General features: G+C 40.1%; 1 protein-coding gene across 2 annotated transcripts in view; it reads right to left on the bottom strand.

Annotated features, from left to right (window-relative positions):
• Nucleotides 1-16,644, bottom strand: part of map4k5 (mitogen-activated protein kinase kinase kinase kinase 5) — a 149,685-nt gene that overhangs the window by 130,028 nt on the left and 3,013 nt on the right. The window lies entirely within an intron of this gene.

The following is a 16,644-nucleotide window of genomic DNA, read 5'->3' as shown; positions in this document are numbered from 1 at the left end:
TAAGTGGGCAGATGGGGCTTCGGTTTAATGTCTCATCTGAAAGATGGCAACAATGCAACATTCCCTCAGTACTGCACTAGAGAGATAGCCTTGATTTTTGTGCTCGTCCTAAAAAGGCACTTCAACCTACAACCTTCTGACTCAAGGTGACAGTGCTACCAACTCAGCCATGGCTGACACTGGCTAGAGATAGAGTTTGTTCTCTAGACTGGTGGGATACAACCAAGTGCATTTTCCTAGGGATTCTTCAGACTGATTGATTAGGAAACACACCCATTTGAATACAACACAAGAATGAAGAGTAGGCTATTCAGCCCCTTGTGCCTGCTCTGCCATTTGATAAGCTTGGCCTTTTCAGAGATCCCAGATGCCAAATAAAGAGCACTGCAGAATTTGGACAACAGACTGAGAGGAACTTGCCATTAGTCTTCCAGGTGAAAATCAGATCCAATAAGTTTCAAACGTGAATCCATTTGCTATTTAAAAAAAGAAAAATCTAAAAAGGGAACGGGGAAAGGACAGGAAATAACACTAGGCACATAGCTTTCAGCAAGTTGAGGCAGGTACATTGGTCTATACAGCCTTCTTTTATGCTTTAAGGTTCAGCTATTCTAATCTTCTCTGTTCAAGCAATTCTAATTAGCTTTCTTCATGACTTCATTAATCATATAGAAATTTACAACTGAATCTATTCCATTAGTTTTTTATATCCTTCCAAAGTTTGGTGATCAAAGCTGTACACAATACTTGAACTCTAAGATGGCAATCTATTTCAGGCACTTTGAAGCACAAATGTACCCCTTCCATCAGATTACAGAATGATTACTCCTTCAAAGAACCAACCATGACCACATTGCCCAGTTGTCTCAAGATGGGCACAGAACAGAGTTCCCAGTTGTGTGCTTCTCATCTCAAACCAGCAGGAAATGCAAGCAATGCTACACAAAATCCATTAGTGCTAATTTTAAAAAGTAAATAGGAAGATAGGGCTAATGAGCTGGAGTAGGCATTTCAAAAGTGTGCCCTTGATAAAACTACATGAACATTTTTGACTATTGTTTGAAGGCAGCTGTTAATTCATTATCTGTTTCTACTTATTCCACCCAAACATGTGTGTTCCTTTGTAGTACAATGCATTTGGAGGAAAATATTTGCATTACCTCACTCTCCTAAGTCCTGTTAGTCAGCATACAAAGAACCACATGAGTGCAACAGATTTTTCTTAGCTTGACATGGAATAACCAAAAGTAAACACGGAATCCTAATTAATTCCTTACATGGCAACATATCCAATGGAAAGTCTTAAATGTTGCTTACTTTAATTCAAGTTTAGAAACCAAAAGTGTGGGCCGACTGACAAACTCTCCAACTCAGAACAGGTAGCTCTGTTCCTGTTATTTTGAAGCATTTATGGTAATGTGTAATGGTAATGCACTGGAGAACAATCCCCTCTCCTATGCTTTTTCTTTAGTAGCTTTATGCAGGTTTTTAGGGTCTCTGAAACCTGTGAATATTCTGACTTTTTATGATAATATTTGACTACTTAGTAGCCATTTTGAAGAAATTAATGACAACACCAGCTAGTTTCTTAGAGTCATGTTCCTAGCTATTTAATTTCCTCAAATTGCTCTATCTGTACTAGAGTTAGTAGCTTATTTTTTCATTTTTGCCATTACATCAGAGCTTCCCAGGCCTCTTTCCTCTTTACGCATGGAATTCTCTCTTCATACCAAAGGCATCTTCAACCTTCACCCATTTATCTTTTGATTTGGCTGTGATGCAATTCCCTTCAGATCATCCAGCTTCATGGCGCATATCTTTCATTCTTGAATGAAACATTCCATCAACATCTTCCAGCTTCTCTGACTCTTATCCACAGCCACTGAAAAATAGTCCCCAATTCACTAACTTACAACTGTCTCTCCTCTAATTCTCCATCCATTAATTCACTACACTAAACACAAAGGAAAAGGAGTCACTGATGCAACTTATACCTTGGGATATGGGAAAAGAGTCATCATGATAAAGTACTTCAAACAGCAGTTGCTCATGGGTTGCCTTTCTCCTTCCCCCACCTTTAAATCAGTTGTAATTTCCTACTATACAAGGAGTTGAACAAATGAATAAAATTCACATTTTTGAAAATTCCCAGATAAATCACAATCAAATTTTACACTGTTGCAATGTTACTTCTCGATTGCCATTCTTTATCTTTGTCTGTAATTAGTCCTTGTATCATTTTAGCTCACCATATCAATGTCAAACATTTGTGTATTCAATTGCCACTCCAAGATTTAAGCATGCAAACAAAGTAACCACTTGATTATTAAAAGATCTGCACTGTCATAGATGCCACCTTTTGGCTCAGATGCAGTATTAACCAGCCATCTATATCAGACAGAAATAGATGAATTCTTGGCACTTTTTAAAGAGGAGCAGGGTTAGCCTGGGCAGTAATCTTCCTTCAACCAACGATACCAAAAACAGATTAGCTGGTCATTCATCTCATTTGCACTTCAACATTTTAACTATTTAATAATGCTGCAGATTACAAATGACATGCAGTCTTTTTCTCAGTGGGCATGGCAGGTTTGCATCTTTTGATGTAGTAATGTTGCTACACTACATGCAATAAGATTAGCCTGTATACTTCATTTTGCTAGATTGACCACTCCCGCCTTTCCAAGTCTGGTGGTGATGGCTGCCAATTCCAAATCCAAGTTTAAGGACATAATCCAGGCCAGCTCCCTAGTGGGTGTGAAGGATGTATATAGCATCATGGAGTGTTACCCTTTGAGCAAAAATTGAAGCCCTGTTCAAGTTCATTCAGGATAAAATGATCCCATGGGACTATTCAAGAAAAAGTCAAGAATCTTTCTAGTATAAAACATAATATTCCAGTCTCAATCAATACTAAAAATGATCAAAAATGATTCAGCAAATTGCTATTTGTGGGATAAAAACAGATAATGCTCAGCCAATCAGGCAGCATCTATGGTGAGAGTAAAGCAGAGTTAATATTTCAGGCAGATGGCCTTTTGTCAGAATGCTAGGTCATTATTCTGAAAAGTTAATTGTTTATCACTCTGCTGACCAGCTGAGCATTTTCTGTTTTTATTCCAGGTATCCAGTATAACTTTTGTACTATTGGCATGATCTTCCCCATACAAAATTTTAATCCACTATTTTAGATCAAAATAAGGGCCATGAGCTAATATATTAGAATTTCAATTGTTGCAATTATGCACCAAGTTCATTCATTCACATAGGAAATACTCAACTTGCAAACTAAGGCAACTGAATACAATAAACTGTGTTATATGGCATATAGCTTCTCAATACAAGGAAGCAAATTTATTATACTAATCAAGAGTGGACTGGCTCTCACCCAACACCAGGAAACCAGCTCAAAAGTGTGGAAATCCTTCACTCAAATGGATTACTTCTATATTGTCAAATCAGTAGATGTCTAAGTCATTACAGCTAATATTTCATTGGATAGTAACTTTCAACAGAACTTTTAGTTTTTGAACTCCAAAATAGCATAGATAGTTGCTAACCCTGAAATGCTAGCGCTAGTTTTGCTTTATTTTCATACACCTTGCCTGTGGTTAGCAAAGTTGGCAAGCCATACTTGAACTAAAACTTAATTCACCTTTAATTTCACTAATGAATCATATTGAAAATTCAAGTAAAGGAAAACAAACATCAGAAATGTTACAACACAAGTACATCATCTCATTCTTCAATGGAAAGCTGCAACTCAACAAAGGCATAAAATAGAAATAAACTTTCACCAAGAAATTAGAAAATAGGGTGCCATATTAATGCATATTGAATGGTTGTTGAATTCTGATGATGAACATCCCCATTTTTGCATACCATTTCAACCTTAAACATTTATTTTAAAAATATCCAAGCTGGGCATTACATCATAACAGTTTTTTTATTTTGGCCATGTTGCTTCTAATTCACTGCTACTTTCAGTGTGGCCTATTCTAATTTGTTCTCCAGCAAATGCTGGCATAAATTTCACTGGAGGAACTGAAGCATGCAACAGTTTAACTTTAACTCACGGCATTCGTCGCCAACATTGCTATGAATTCCAGCTCAATGTTGTGGGTCTGGGATAAACAAGAAAAAGAGAGTTGGCTGCAAAGCCTTAAATGCAGAGGTAAGGAAGAAAGTTTTAAACAAGTCAAGATATTATACTTAGTTTTGTTTTTTCATACATTACAATGGAAAATATATTAGGATATGCATGAAAAAGCAAAAAACAACAGGCAAACTTAAATATATGCAAAATTGGGAAACTATGGCCATTGATTAAAATAGTAAATCCATAATCGCAATATTAAACAAGAATGCAGCTGGCGATTAAAAATACCAGGGCTAAAATCTTTAGGACAGAGAAGAAAATGAGGGAAGAATAAAGGAAGCGGTATTATAAACAATACCATAGTACCAGTGCGCAAAGATTTTAAGAGAGCCTAGGTCCAAAAAGAATCAGTTTACAATAATCATAGAGTCACAATGCAGAAGAGGCCCTTGGGCCCATCAAGTCTGCACCAACACAAGAAACACCTGACCTACCTACCTACCTAATCCCATTTACCAGCACTTGGCCCATAGCCTTGAATGTTATGACGTGACGAGTGCTCATCCAGGTACTTTTTAAAGGATGTGAGGCAACCTGCCTCCACCACCCTCCCAGGCAGTGCACCCCAGACAGTCACCACCCTCTAAGTAAAAAAGTTTTCTTCACATCCCCCTAAACTTCCTGCCCCTCACCTTGAACTTATGCCCCCTTGTGACTGACCCTTCAAATAAGGGGAACAGCTGCTCCCTATCCACCCTGTCCATGCCCCTCATAATCTTGTACACCGCGATCAGGTCGCCCCTCAGTCTTCTCTGCTCCAACGAAAACAACCCAAGTCTATCCAACCTCTCTTCATAACTTAAATGTTTCATCCCAGGCAACATCCTGGTGAATCTCCTCTGCACCCCCTCCAATGCAATCACATCCTTCCTATAATGTGGCGATCAGAACTGCACACAGTGCTCCAGCTGTGGCCTCACCAAGGTTCTATACAACTCCAGCATGACCTCCCTACTTTTGTAGTTAAGGAATAGCAAAAAAAAATCAGAATCTAGTGAGAGTACATTATACACTGCCAAGCAAAAGGAAATTAAGGATGAAACTTGTAAATAAATTAAAGAATTATATATTACCAATAAAAGAGACTTTGATTATCCCAAAATATTACTATTTTTTGCTCTTGGAATATGAGCCATGTTGATTTTTACCTCCCATCCTTAGTTGCCCAGAGGACTTTAGGAGTCAACCACAATGTAGGACTGGAGTCTTGTGCAGGCTAGACCTGGTAGGAAAAGGGGATCCCTCTTTGAAGTACGTTAGTGAACTGTTTGAGTTTGCAATGACAATCCAGCAAATTTCTTAGTTATGTTTTTGTGCCAGCTCACAAATGAGCAGATTTATTAAATTTAATTTCACAATATTGGAATTTGAACTCAACTTCTAACTTGTTAATCCAGCACCATAATAACTAGGCACTATAGTGAAAAATAGGAGGTGCAAGATCAGGATTTTTTTCTCAGGCATCTGTCAATAGTCCAAAAAGGAAGGAATTACTATACGATCTTGTTTTCAATAATAAAACAGAACTAGTGGGTGATTTCAAAGAAAGCAGTGGCCACATTATAACTGGATTCAGTTCAACAATAGAAAAAATGAAAAGATAGAGAACAAGGATACCAAGCTAGAAAAAAAGTAAGTTTTGGCGAAATTTTAAAAAGAATTGGAACTTGTCCAGACTAACTGAAAGGAAAACTGGCAAATAGAAATGTAGATCAACTAAAACAGATAAAAATCCAGTATATTCTAGTAAGGGGAAAAGACCTTAGTTTCATGAAAGAATAGGAAGACACATTAAACAGTCTGAAGGTTCCAGATTTTTTAAAAAAGGAAAAATATAGGAAAGCTATAAAAGGGCAATTTAAATGTCTTGTCTTGGTTCATTAGGAGTAAGGGGATAATCAAGGTAAAAGATGAAGGAAGCAAAGTTGTGACGGAGTTAGGGACCAGCAGAAGGCGACGTGGTACCTCAAGGTCAAACCCAAGGTAGATAAATCACTAGGACTCAAAAACTCATTCTAGAATCCAGAGGGAGCTTGGGAAGAAATAGTTATGGCTCAGGCTGTACATTTTCCCAATGTTTGTGGATTGGGAAAACTAGTGCCAGAAATCTGGAACAAATTTGGCTTATTTCATCAAACAGGGAGATAGCAATTAATCATGAAGTTGTAAGCAAGGTAATCTTACTTTGGTTATTAGTAAATTACAGGATCTAAATCGATAGCTATCCCATTACACACCCACTGTAGGTCAAGTTGGAGAGCACTGGAAGGGTTATACATTACACAAGAACAAAGATATACAGGCTCTCAGCTTTTCCTGCTAGTTTCTGCAGCACTCAGGGATGAAGTGAGCAGGGGGGTGGCGAGGTGGTGCAAGCTCACTCCTTACTCCTAACAAGGATAGCAATGCAAAAACAAGGCTAGATAAGCAACAGGACTACGCTAAAACTTCCCCTATCCTGAGCCTGTGAATCTTTCACTGGGTCAATACAACCAGTGAAGCAGGCACAAGTGGTGCTCAACTGGGTGATCCAAGAAGCCTGCTTAATGGTCAATACCTCTGAAGAATTTAAAATTCTTATATTTTTTGACCCCTAAAAAAGGAATTAGCAAAAGACATTGCAAATTAGGCAACTTCCCAAAATTGTAAACTTTGGCAGGATCAGATTCCAGAAGCTACTAGTGGGCTGAACTGGGAACTCACAACGTGTCAATTTTCAGAGCTATAGGGCTTACAATACCAATAACAGGAACGAAAAAGGAGTAAGCACCAAGGTTCATATACAAGTCTCGGCTACCCATCATTCCTGTGCTCACTAACCTACAATGACTCCTGGTTAAGCAACGCCTTGATTTTAAAATTCTGATCCTTGTTTTCAATCAAATCTCTCCATGACCTTGGCCTTTTCTATCTCCAATCTCCTCCAGTCACATAACCCACAGATAACTGGATTCCTGTAATTTTGGTCTCTTGAGCACCCATGTTTTTAACTGCTCTTCATTGGTAGCTATACCTTCAGCTGCCATGGCCCCAAGCTCTAGAATTCGCCCCCCCAAACCTCTCTGCTTTTTTTCATCCTTTAATATGCTCCTTAAAAGCTTGCTTTTGACCAGGTTTTTGATCATGTCCTAATATCTCTTGTGAAACAATTTAGGATATTTTATGGTGTTAAAGATGCCATATAAATACAAGCAGTTGTAGGCATCATGGATTTCAGAAACATAAGACAGACATTAAAAGGAAATGTAATGGCACAGTTTATGTGGGATTTGAAAAAAATGCAGGTACAAAATGCATATACAACAGATCGAAGACAAAGAAAACAGCAAGTGGCATTAAGGAAAACATGGCATGGGTAGAAATGCATAATTGGAGAGTAGATATCAAATAATTGGGATAAAAGTTTCTTGGAATGAAAAGATGTGTTAAGTGGTATTCCACAGGAAATCACTTTGGGTGGGTTTTATTTATCATATACAATGATACAAATCTACCAATGGAGGACACAATAACAACATTTGATTATCACACTAAATTGTGAGGTATGGTGAATTGTGATTTCTATTGTGAGCAAATGCAAGGGGATAAAAACAGGCTAGCAGGGGCAGCAAATGAATAGCTGTTAAAGTTTCTGTAGAAAAATAATAATATACTTTGTAAGTAGGAGCAGGGAAAGCAAATATAACAAATGACAAGATTGTAAATGGAGTACAGGAAAATATGGGCTTTGGTAAACATACACGCATCATAAAAAGTGACAAAGTAGATAAGCCTGCAAAACTGTCTTTGTATTTATATATCTAGATACAAAAACGATAATGATGTTGAACTTATACAAAACCTTTGTCGAATTAAAGACCTTTGTCGAATTACAGCTGACGTATTGTGTACAGTTTTAAATATCCTATTGAAGAAACATAAAAACGTGGAAAAAGTCCAACATTCTCTAGGATGATACCTGGGATAAGGTGTTAGAATTATGAAGAGACTTGCAAAGACAGGGCTTTTCTCTCACTGGGAAGGTTAGCCTTAAATTCAAAATCATGAAGATACATAGTGATATTGCCTGCGTCTCTAGAGACAATAATGAGGTGGCACAAATTTAAGATTTCACAAAAGTAATTCAAGGGGAGATCAGAAAAACATTTCTTCACACAATATTATGCGCAATTCTATTTCTCTGGAAATAGATTCCATGAATTCTTTGCAAGGAAATTAGGTAGTTGCCCAACAGAGAGAAATATTAAATGCAACCACAGTGATTCCCAAATTGTGGTTCTCAACTCCAACTGGGTCACAGAAATGTGAATGAGATTGCTAATATTTCTGGTAAATGATCATATTAATATGCAGAATTAAAGCAAACTCTTTTGTTAAAATGGTTGTTTCTTGCACTAAACTAGCAGGCTTTTTGAAATCGACAAATAATTAACGATCAGCTAATCCTGGCCAGTAGTTTCCAGTATTTCATTTCATCAGTTTTAGTATGCTAGTTACAGCCAACTACTGCTTGGGCTAATCCCTGACAGAGCAGATTGGTAAAGCACTCCAGCAACAGGTGAAATGAAACACCTCATTGCTAATCTGATATTGTGGCTCTGAAGGAGATCCACCACAACCAGAAATTAAATTAATAGCTATCTGCAAACTGTCCTTCCACCATCTGATGCAAGAGCGTGCTCAAGGCTTTTAAGACTGACTTGTGCTTCGAGAGATTGGCTGCTGGGGCCTGCAGGAGGTCAGCGAAGCTTATCTGGAGGGAGCTCTGAGGATACCATCCTGTGGGTCATCTAGGCCAAGCGAATAATCATGTCCAAAGTCATCCAGCTGGCCTGCCGCAACCACAAGGAACGAGCCTAAAATCCAGCTTCAGTATTAAGTGCAGCAATGTGTCTTTTAAAAGCCACCAATCGCCCAAGGAAAGAGCTGCAATATTCTATAACCAGTGATCTCTGTTGTCTGATTCTGGTAGTACTGCAGAACATTATTAAAGAATGTGAGGCTAAAATCAGATCTAGACTTCATAAAGCAGCATCTCTAGACAAACATACACTGCCACTAATTTATAAAGAACAAATAGTCACTTGATAGTATAGAACTTGAACATTGCTCAAAAGAGAGACATGCTGTTGAAGTTTTTTGTCTTGCTCTCATCAGGGTAGACGCAAGAATACCAAATTTCAAATGGAACAACAATTTACACTGCATGAGAAAAAGGGTGCTGAATGGTTGGCAAGTAGACACTGATTGGTTGAGGCATTGCCAAGACAGGTAAACTCTGATTTGCTAAGGAGTTAGCATGGGGAATACACCAGGGTTGTCTCCCCAAGCTTTTGTTTAATTGAAAAAGGCACAATGCCTGGACATGTTCTGTTTGCAAAGGGCAGTGTCCAATGTATGGTCTGTACCCTGCCTGTTGCAAACAACTGAAGTGACATGCTGCTTGATACCATCCACCAGTCTTTGGGATATACAGCCCACAAATCTGGCACCATACTGGCACTGAAATATATGTAGGCTAAAGATATGCAGCCTGTGCTTGCAAAACTTAGAGCATAGGTCACACTTTAGATGTGATTCTACAATTGGATAGCACTTACTGAACAATTCCAAACATACTAAGAATCTTAAATTGGTTGCTAGTGTAATTATCAGTCAAGCTCACAATGTTGCTCACTTATGCTTGCTAGAAGCTATATATATTCATATATAGGACTCTGTCTTTTGCAAACAAAAAGAACACATGCAGGCATTACTCCTTTCTCAATTAAATAGAAGCGTGGGCGACAACTGCTCCCTGGTGCATTCCCCATGACAACACCTTGACCAGAGTTGAGCTGCCTTTTTTGAATGTAAACAAAAGCTTGTTTCCTGGTGCTTTCTCCAGGGCAACTCTTCAACCAGAATCCGCTTGCCAACCAATAAGCAAGAACCTGTTTGTTCATGCATATAAATTGTTGTTTCCTTTGAAATTTGGTATTCTCATGTCTGTCCTGATGAGTGCAAGATGAAAAGCTTCGACAGCATGTCTCTTTTAAAGAGCAGTTGATTTCAGACATACTGTATTCACTACTAGCTAGAAGGGATGTGTATGAGCAGAAAAGAAACAAATACGGGTAAATAGAATCAAGGGATGTGGAGTTGATTGAAGATTACTTTTGGATTGAAAGGGTGGGGGCCATGGCAGGGGCTTCAGATTGAATTGGTTGAGGATGTCTCCTTTGGATTGACTGCGAGTTGGTTTCCCTGTGGGGCCTTTGGTGGCAGTGGGTCATGGGACGGCATTTGGGTGGGGGGCAACCGGTTGAGGCACTAAGATGTGGTCACCATGCTGGGTTGTTTGGAAGAGGAGAGTTTGCGACCTGGTCACAGAGGGCCTGGATCTCATCACAGATTTTCATATTTATCTATTATATGTTGTTCCTTTATACGCAAACTTTAATAATTTTACACTGAATGTTAATAGGCTGTTTGATTTCTGTTTTGTCTTTAAAACACCCACATTTCAGAATTGGACAATTGTTTAGATTGAGCAAACTGTAAACCATTTATCATTGTCAATTACAAAGTTCCACTTATAGCTCATTTAGCACACTGATTTTTTTTTTAGGAAGAAACAAATGTTCAGTGTGTAGTTAGCACTTTGCTATGGTACAATAATCTATTCTACTTACTTATCTCTAAGGTGGTGTTGATGCAAAGTTCACTATTGTCCCTCCAATCCTCATTCAATAGTACCCAGTTATATCAAATACTCCAGTGGTACTTTGATAAGTTACATAAGAAAATTTTACTTTGTGCCTGAGAGTTTGAACAAGTCTAATGTAGTTTGATACAAATGAATCAGATTGTAATTATTTGCCATCTCTAAAATGATAAACTCATGCATTAACCATTTAGGTAAAACTTCGCATCACTCCCAATCTTGAAGTGCACACTCAATGTTTTTAAGGTTATCTCTGCAGGTGGCAAATCAGCAGTTCTCAAAAAAATCTTTTCCTCTGTACAATGGAGAAATTTTGCATTTTACACATAAGCTGACCCACCTGCAATCCAAATAGCACTCATTATGTTCCCTACCCTTTTCCTTATCAAGACCCTTGCACCTTATTTTTTTGAGGGCCCAGGACAAAACGGCTTGCATGGTTACCAATTTATCATATTAGGCGAGAGCATTGCACTCTACCTCACAACCAAAACCAGGGAAAATAAACCAACCACTTCTAGAGCACTGATTTTAATCATGAACCTGTATGATAAACTTCCTGTATCTTAAAAATGTTTGAAACATTACAGCAAAAATAAATAATATTTGCAAAATGCAATGCTATGTGCCAAGACAGCATGTGAAACATCCACAGCATTGTTTCTGACATCAAATCCTAAGGCAAGATACTTAGGGTTTACAAAGTGTATAGTTAATGTAGAATTCTCAAAACCTCAACAACAGCAGCTGTCACTTCAAAACATTCACTTGGGCCACAATATAAGCACCCATGTTCCAAAAGGACACTTGCTTTTGAAGTGGTGAGGGAGAAGAAAAGAGAAAGAAGTAATGACCATTTATTTGCCTTTTAGAAAGCACAGTAGTACTAACAATAATTATGAAGAAAAGTACAACTGAGACTCTCTCTTCTCACTTTGTCCCAGCAGAAAAATATAGGGGTTTGTGCACACACAAATGCAAAAGTATAATTAAAATATGAACTGTTGTGCAATAGTAAACTTGGTTACCATAGTTTTTGCATTTAGAATTAAATTATATACCAGTTTATCACATTGGTTAAGCAACAAATTCATTATCCTGCATTACATTTTCCAAAAGAAAACTTATTTTTCCACGGTCAATGATTTATACAGCAGCATCATTCTTGTACAACTCAACAACAAGACCTTTGAAAAGCACTGCACAAACAGAACCACTTTGTCTAGTCTTGTGGTACCATTCCGTTGTACCACTCTCCACATCACACTAATCTACTCGAGAGCTATAAACACTGAAGGAAGTTAAATTTTTTTGTACTACTAATATTTTGCATCTATACAGTACCTTTAACATGGCAAAATGTCTCAAGACGCTTCACAGGAACATTAGCCAAACAAAATTTGACATTGAGTCATATTACAAGATATTAGAACAAGTGATCAAAAGCTTGGCCAAAGAGGTAGGTTTTAAGGAGTGCCTTAAAGGAGAAGAGGTAAAGGTGTTCAGTGACAGAATTCCAGAGTTTATAGCCTGAGCAGCTGAGGGCACTGTGGCAATAGTAAAGCAAAAAAATTAAGGATGTGCAAGAGGCCAGATTAAAGGAGCATGCTGATCTCAGAGGGGCTGGAAGGGGTTACAGAAATAGGGACTGGCAAGGCCATGAAGGGAATTGAAAATGATGAGAATTTTGAAAAACAATGTTACCAGACCAGGGCAAATTTATCTCTCATCACAATTTATTGCAGTGAGCAAAAAGGTAATGGGGGAGAAGGAACAGGAATTGGGACAAGTTAGGGTGCATGCAGCATTTTTGGCCTCAACTGCTATGGACTGGAGAGCGTTAGGCAGTTTGTTGCATTAATGCTGCTTGGGGCATAGCTGGAAAGTATGGATGCCAGAAATCTCACCTGGTTGTGATGATCCCTACGATCAAGCAATCCAACAAACTATCTAGTCTCACACAGGAGTATAGAGATATTACCAGAGGAAATTGCACCAAGCATGAGTCAGGGTTTTCAGTCACACAAGCGCTTGATAATGACCATTTCCAACAAGGGAGAATCTAACCATTGCTCCTTGACATTCAACAGCATTATCATTGCTGAAAACCCATCATCAACATTCTGGGGGGTTACCGTTGACCAGAAACTGAACTGGGCCAGCCATATATAAGTACTGTGACCACAAGGGCAGGAGAGATGGTGGGAATTCTGCATCACGTAACTCACCTCCTGACTCCCCAAAATCTATCCACCATCTACAAGACACAAGTCAGGAATGTGAAGAAACTCTCTCCACTTGTCTGGATGAGCACAGCTCCAATGACACTCAAACAACTCAACACTATCCAAGACAAAGCAGCCAGTTTGATTGGCACCCCATACACCGCTTTAAACATTCAGCTTGTCTACGAGCAGCACTGCATATCATCTACAAGATGCACTGTAGCAACCAGCCAAAGCTCCTTCAACAACACTTCCAAATCCACGATCTCCATCCATCTAGACAGATGCATGGGAACACGACCACCTGAAAGTTCCCCTCCAATCGCAAGCCATGCAAAACTAACTATATCACCGTTCCTTCAGTGTCACTATGTCAAAATCCTGCAACTCCATTCCTAACAGCACTTTGGATGTACCTACACCACCTGGGCGACAGTGGCTCACCACTATATGCCCAAAGGGAATGGGGATAGACAATAAATACTGATCTTGCCAGCAACCTCATCCCAAAAAAATTTTTTTTTGAATCTGTGGCGGCAATGTAATACTTAGCACACTAGAGCAACAGCTTTTCAACAGGTTGCTATTCACTGAAATACATTAAAAATATTAAAGCTCATATGGTGGGCCAGATGGCTCAGTTGGCTAATGCGTGGGTCGCAATAAGATCAACTGCGCAGGTTCAATTCCTGCTCCAGCTGAGGCAGACTTGGGGCCTGCCTCCTTGCCCTGGCCAAGAGTGGAAAGCAATGGTAAACCACTACTGATTAAAAAAACATCAAACAATTCAGGATGAAGCATCAGCAGACACTGAGCCAAGGACCTGCCTTTGGGCACAGCACACATGCCAATGACAACAGTGCAATTATAAAAAAAATGAATATTTCATTGATTAATAATGGGAAAATTAAATCAGTTTTCAGCCTCCACTCTAAACTACATTCCCTAGCTACCAACTCAATCCCTCTCCCTGGCAACAGTCTGAGATTAAGCCAGTCTGTTCACAATCTGTCACATTTCATCCCAAAATGAACTTCCAACCTCATATTTGCACCATCTAAGCCCACCTATTTCCACCTCTGCAACATCACCTGATCTCAGCAGTCTCAGCTCATCTGCTGCTGCTGAAACCCTCATTCATACCTTTGTTACCTCTAGATTCAACCACAGCAATGCACCCCTGGCTGGTCCCCCATATTCTACCCTCCATAAATTTGAGGTCATCCAAAACTCTGGTGTCTGGGTCTTAACTCGCAGCAAGTCCCATTTTCCTATCACCCTGTGCCTGCTGATCTACATTGGTTCTCAGTCAAGCAACATCTTGATTTTAAAATTCTCATCCGGTTTTCAAATTCCTTTATGGCCTTGCTCCTCCAGCTGCACAACCTTCAGATATTGCGTTCCTCTAATTTTGGTCTCTTGAGCATCACCAATTTTAATCACCCCAACATTATCATGCCTTCAGTTGCCCAGGTCCTAAGATCTGGAATACCCTCCCTAAACATCTACCTTGCTATCTCACTTTCTCCTTTCTTTTTATTCCTTCACAGGATGTGGGCTTTGCTGGCTGAACCAGCATTTATTGCCCATCCATAGTTGCCCTCGAGAAGGTGGTGGTGAGCTGCCTTCTTGAACCACTGCAGTCTATGTGGTGTAGGTACACCCACAGTGCTGTTAGGGAGAGTGTGTTCCAGGATTTTGACCCAGCAACAGTGAAATAGTTCCAAGTCAGGATGGTGAGTGACTTGAGATGGGAACTTTCAGGTGATGGCATTCCCATCTACCTGCTGACCTTCTAAATGGTGTTGGTCGTAGGTTTGGAAGGTGCTGTCGAAGGAGCCTTGGTGAATTCCTGCAGTGCATCTTGTAGATGGTACACATTGCTGCTACTACTGTGTATCGGTGGTGGAGGGAGTGAATGTTTGTAGATGCAGTGCCAATCAATCGATCTTTGTCCTGGGCAGTGTCGAGCTTCTTCAGTGTTGTGGGAGCTGCACTCATCCAGGCAAGTGGGGAGTGTTCCATCACACTCCCGACTTGTGCCTTGTAGATGGTGGACAGGCTTTGGGGGGGGTCAGGAGGTGAGTTACTCATCACAAGATTCCTAGCCTGACCTGTTCTTATAGCCATAGTATTTATATGACTAGTCCAGTTCAGTTTCTAGTCAATGAAAACCACCAGTATGTTGATAGGGGTGATTCAGTGATGGTGATGCCATTGAACACCATGGTTAAATTCTCTCTTGTTGGAGATGGTCATTACCTGGCACTTGTGTGGCATGAATGTTACTTACCACTTGTCAACCCAAGCCTGGATATTGTCCAGGTTTTGCTGCATTTGGACATGGACTGCTTCAGTATCTGAGTCATTGTGAATGGTGCTGAATATTGTGCAATCATCAGCGAACACCCCCACTTCTGACCTTATGATGGAACAGCTGAAGATGGTTGGGCCTAGGACACTACCCTGAGGAACTCCTACAGTGGTGTCCTGGAGCTGAGATGACTGACCTCCAAAAATCACAACCATCTTCCTTTGTGCTAGGTATGACTCCAACCAGTGAAGAGTTTTCCCCGATTCTCATTGACTCCAGTTTTGCTAGGGCTCCTTGATGCCACACTCAGTCAAGTGCGGCTTTGATATCAAAAGCAGTCACTCTTACCTCACCGAGGGAGTTCAGCTCTTTTGTCCACGTTTGAACCAAGGCTGTAATGAGGTCAAGTAAGGATCGATTGAGCACTGTAGGCGAAGTGTGGGTGTGAGCACTGCCCGAGGCGGAACCCAAACTGGGCGTCAGTGAGGTTATTGATAAGGAAGTGCCGCTTGATAGCACTGTTGATGACCCCTTCCATTACTTTACTGATGATTGAGGGTAGATTGATGGGGTGATAATTAGCCAGGCTGGATTTGTCCTGCTTTTGTGAACAGGACATATCTAGGCAATTTTCTACATTGCTGGGTAGATGCTAATGTTGTAGCTGTACTGGAACAACTTGGCTAGGGACACGGCAACTTCTGGAGCAGAAGTCTTCAGTACTATTGCCAGAATATTGTCAGGGCCTATAGCCCTTGCAGTGCCTTCAGCCATTTCTTGATATCACATGGAGTGAATCGAGTTGGCTGGAGACTGACGTCTGTGATGATGGGGACCTCCTGAGGAGGCTGAGATGGATCATACACTCAGCAATTCTGGCTGAAGATTGTAGCAAATGCTGTAGCCTTATCTTTTGCACGGATGTCCTGGGATCCCCTATCATTGAGGATGGGGGTCTTTGCAGAGCCTCCTCCTCCAGTGAGTTGTTTAATTGTCCATCACCATTCACGACTGGATAGGGCAGGACTGCAGAGCTTCGATCTGATCCGTTGGCTGTGGGATCACTTAGCTCTGTCTATCGCTTGCTGCTTATGCTGTTTGGCACACAAGCAGTTCTGAGTTATGGCTTCATCAGGCTGACACCTCATTTTTAGGTATGCCTAGTGATGCTCCTGGCCCTCCTGCACTCTTCATTGAACTAGAGTTGATCCCCTGGCTTGATGGTAAGATCTTAAGATAC

Source organism: Carcharodon carcharias, chromosome 20 (genome assembly GCF_017639515.1).
Source record: "Carcharodon carcharias isolate sCarCar2 chromosome 20, sCarCar2.pri, whole genome shotgun sequence".
Classification (NCBI taxonomy): domain Eukaryota; kingdom Metazoa; phylum Chordata; class Chondrichthyes; order Lamniformes; family Lamnidae; genus Carcharodon; species Carcharodon carcharias.
The sequence above is the reverse complement of the archived record's forward strand: the minus strand, read 5'-3'. Positions and strand labels throughout refer to the sequence as shown.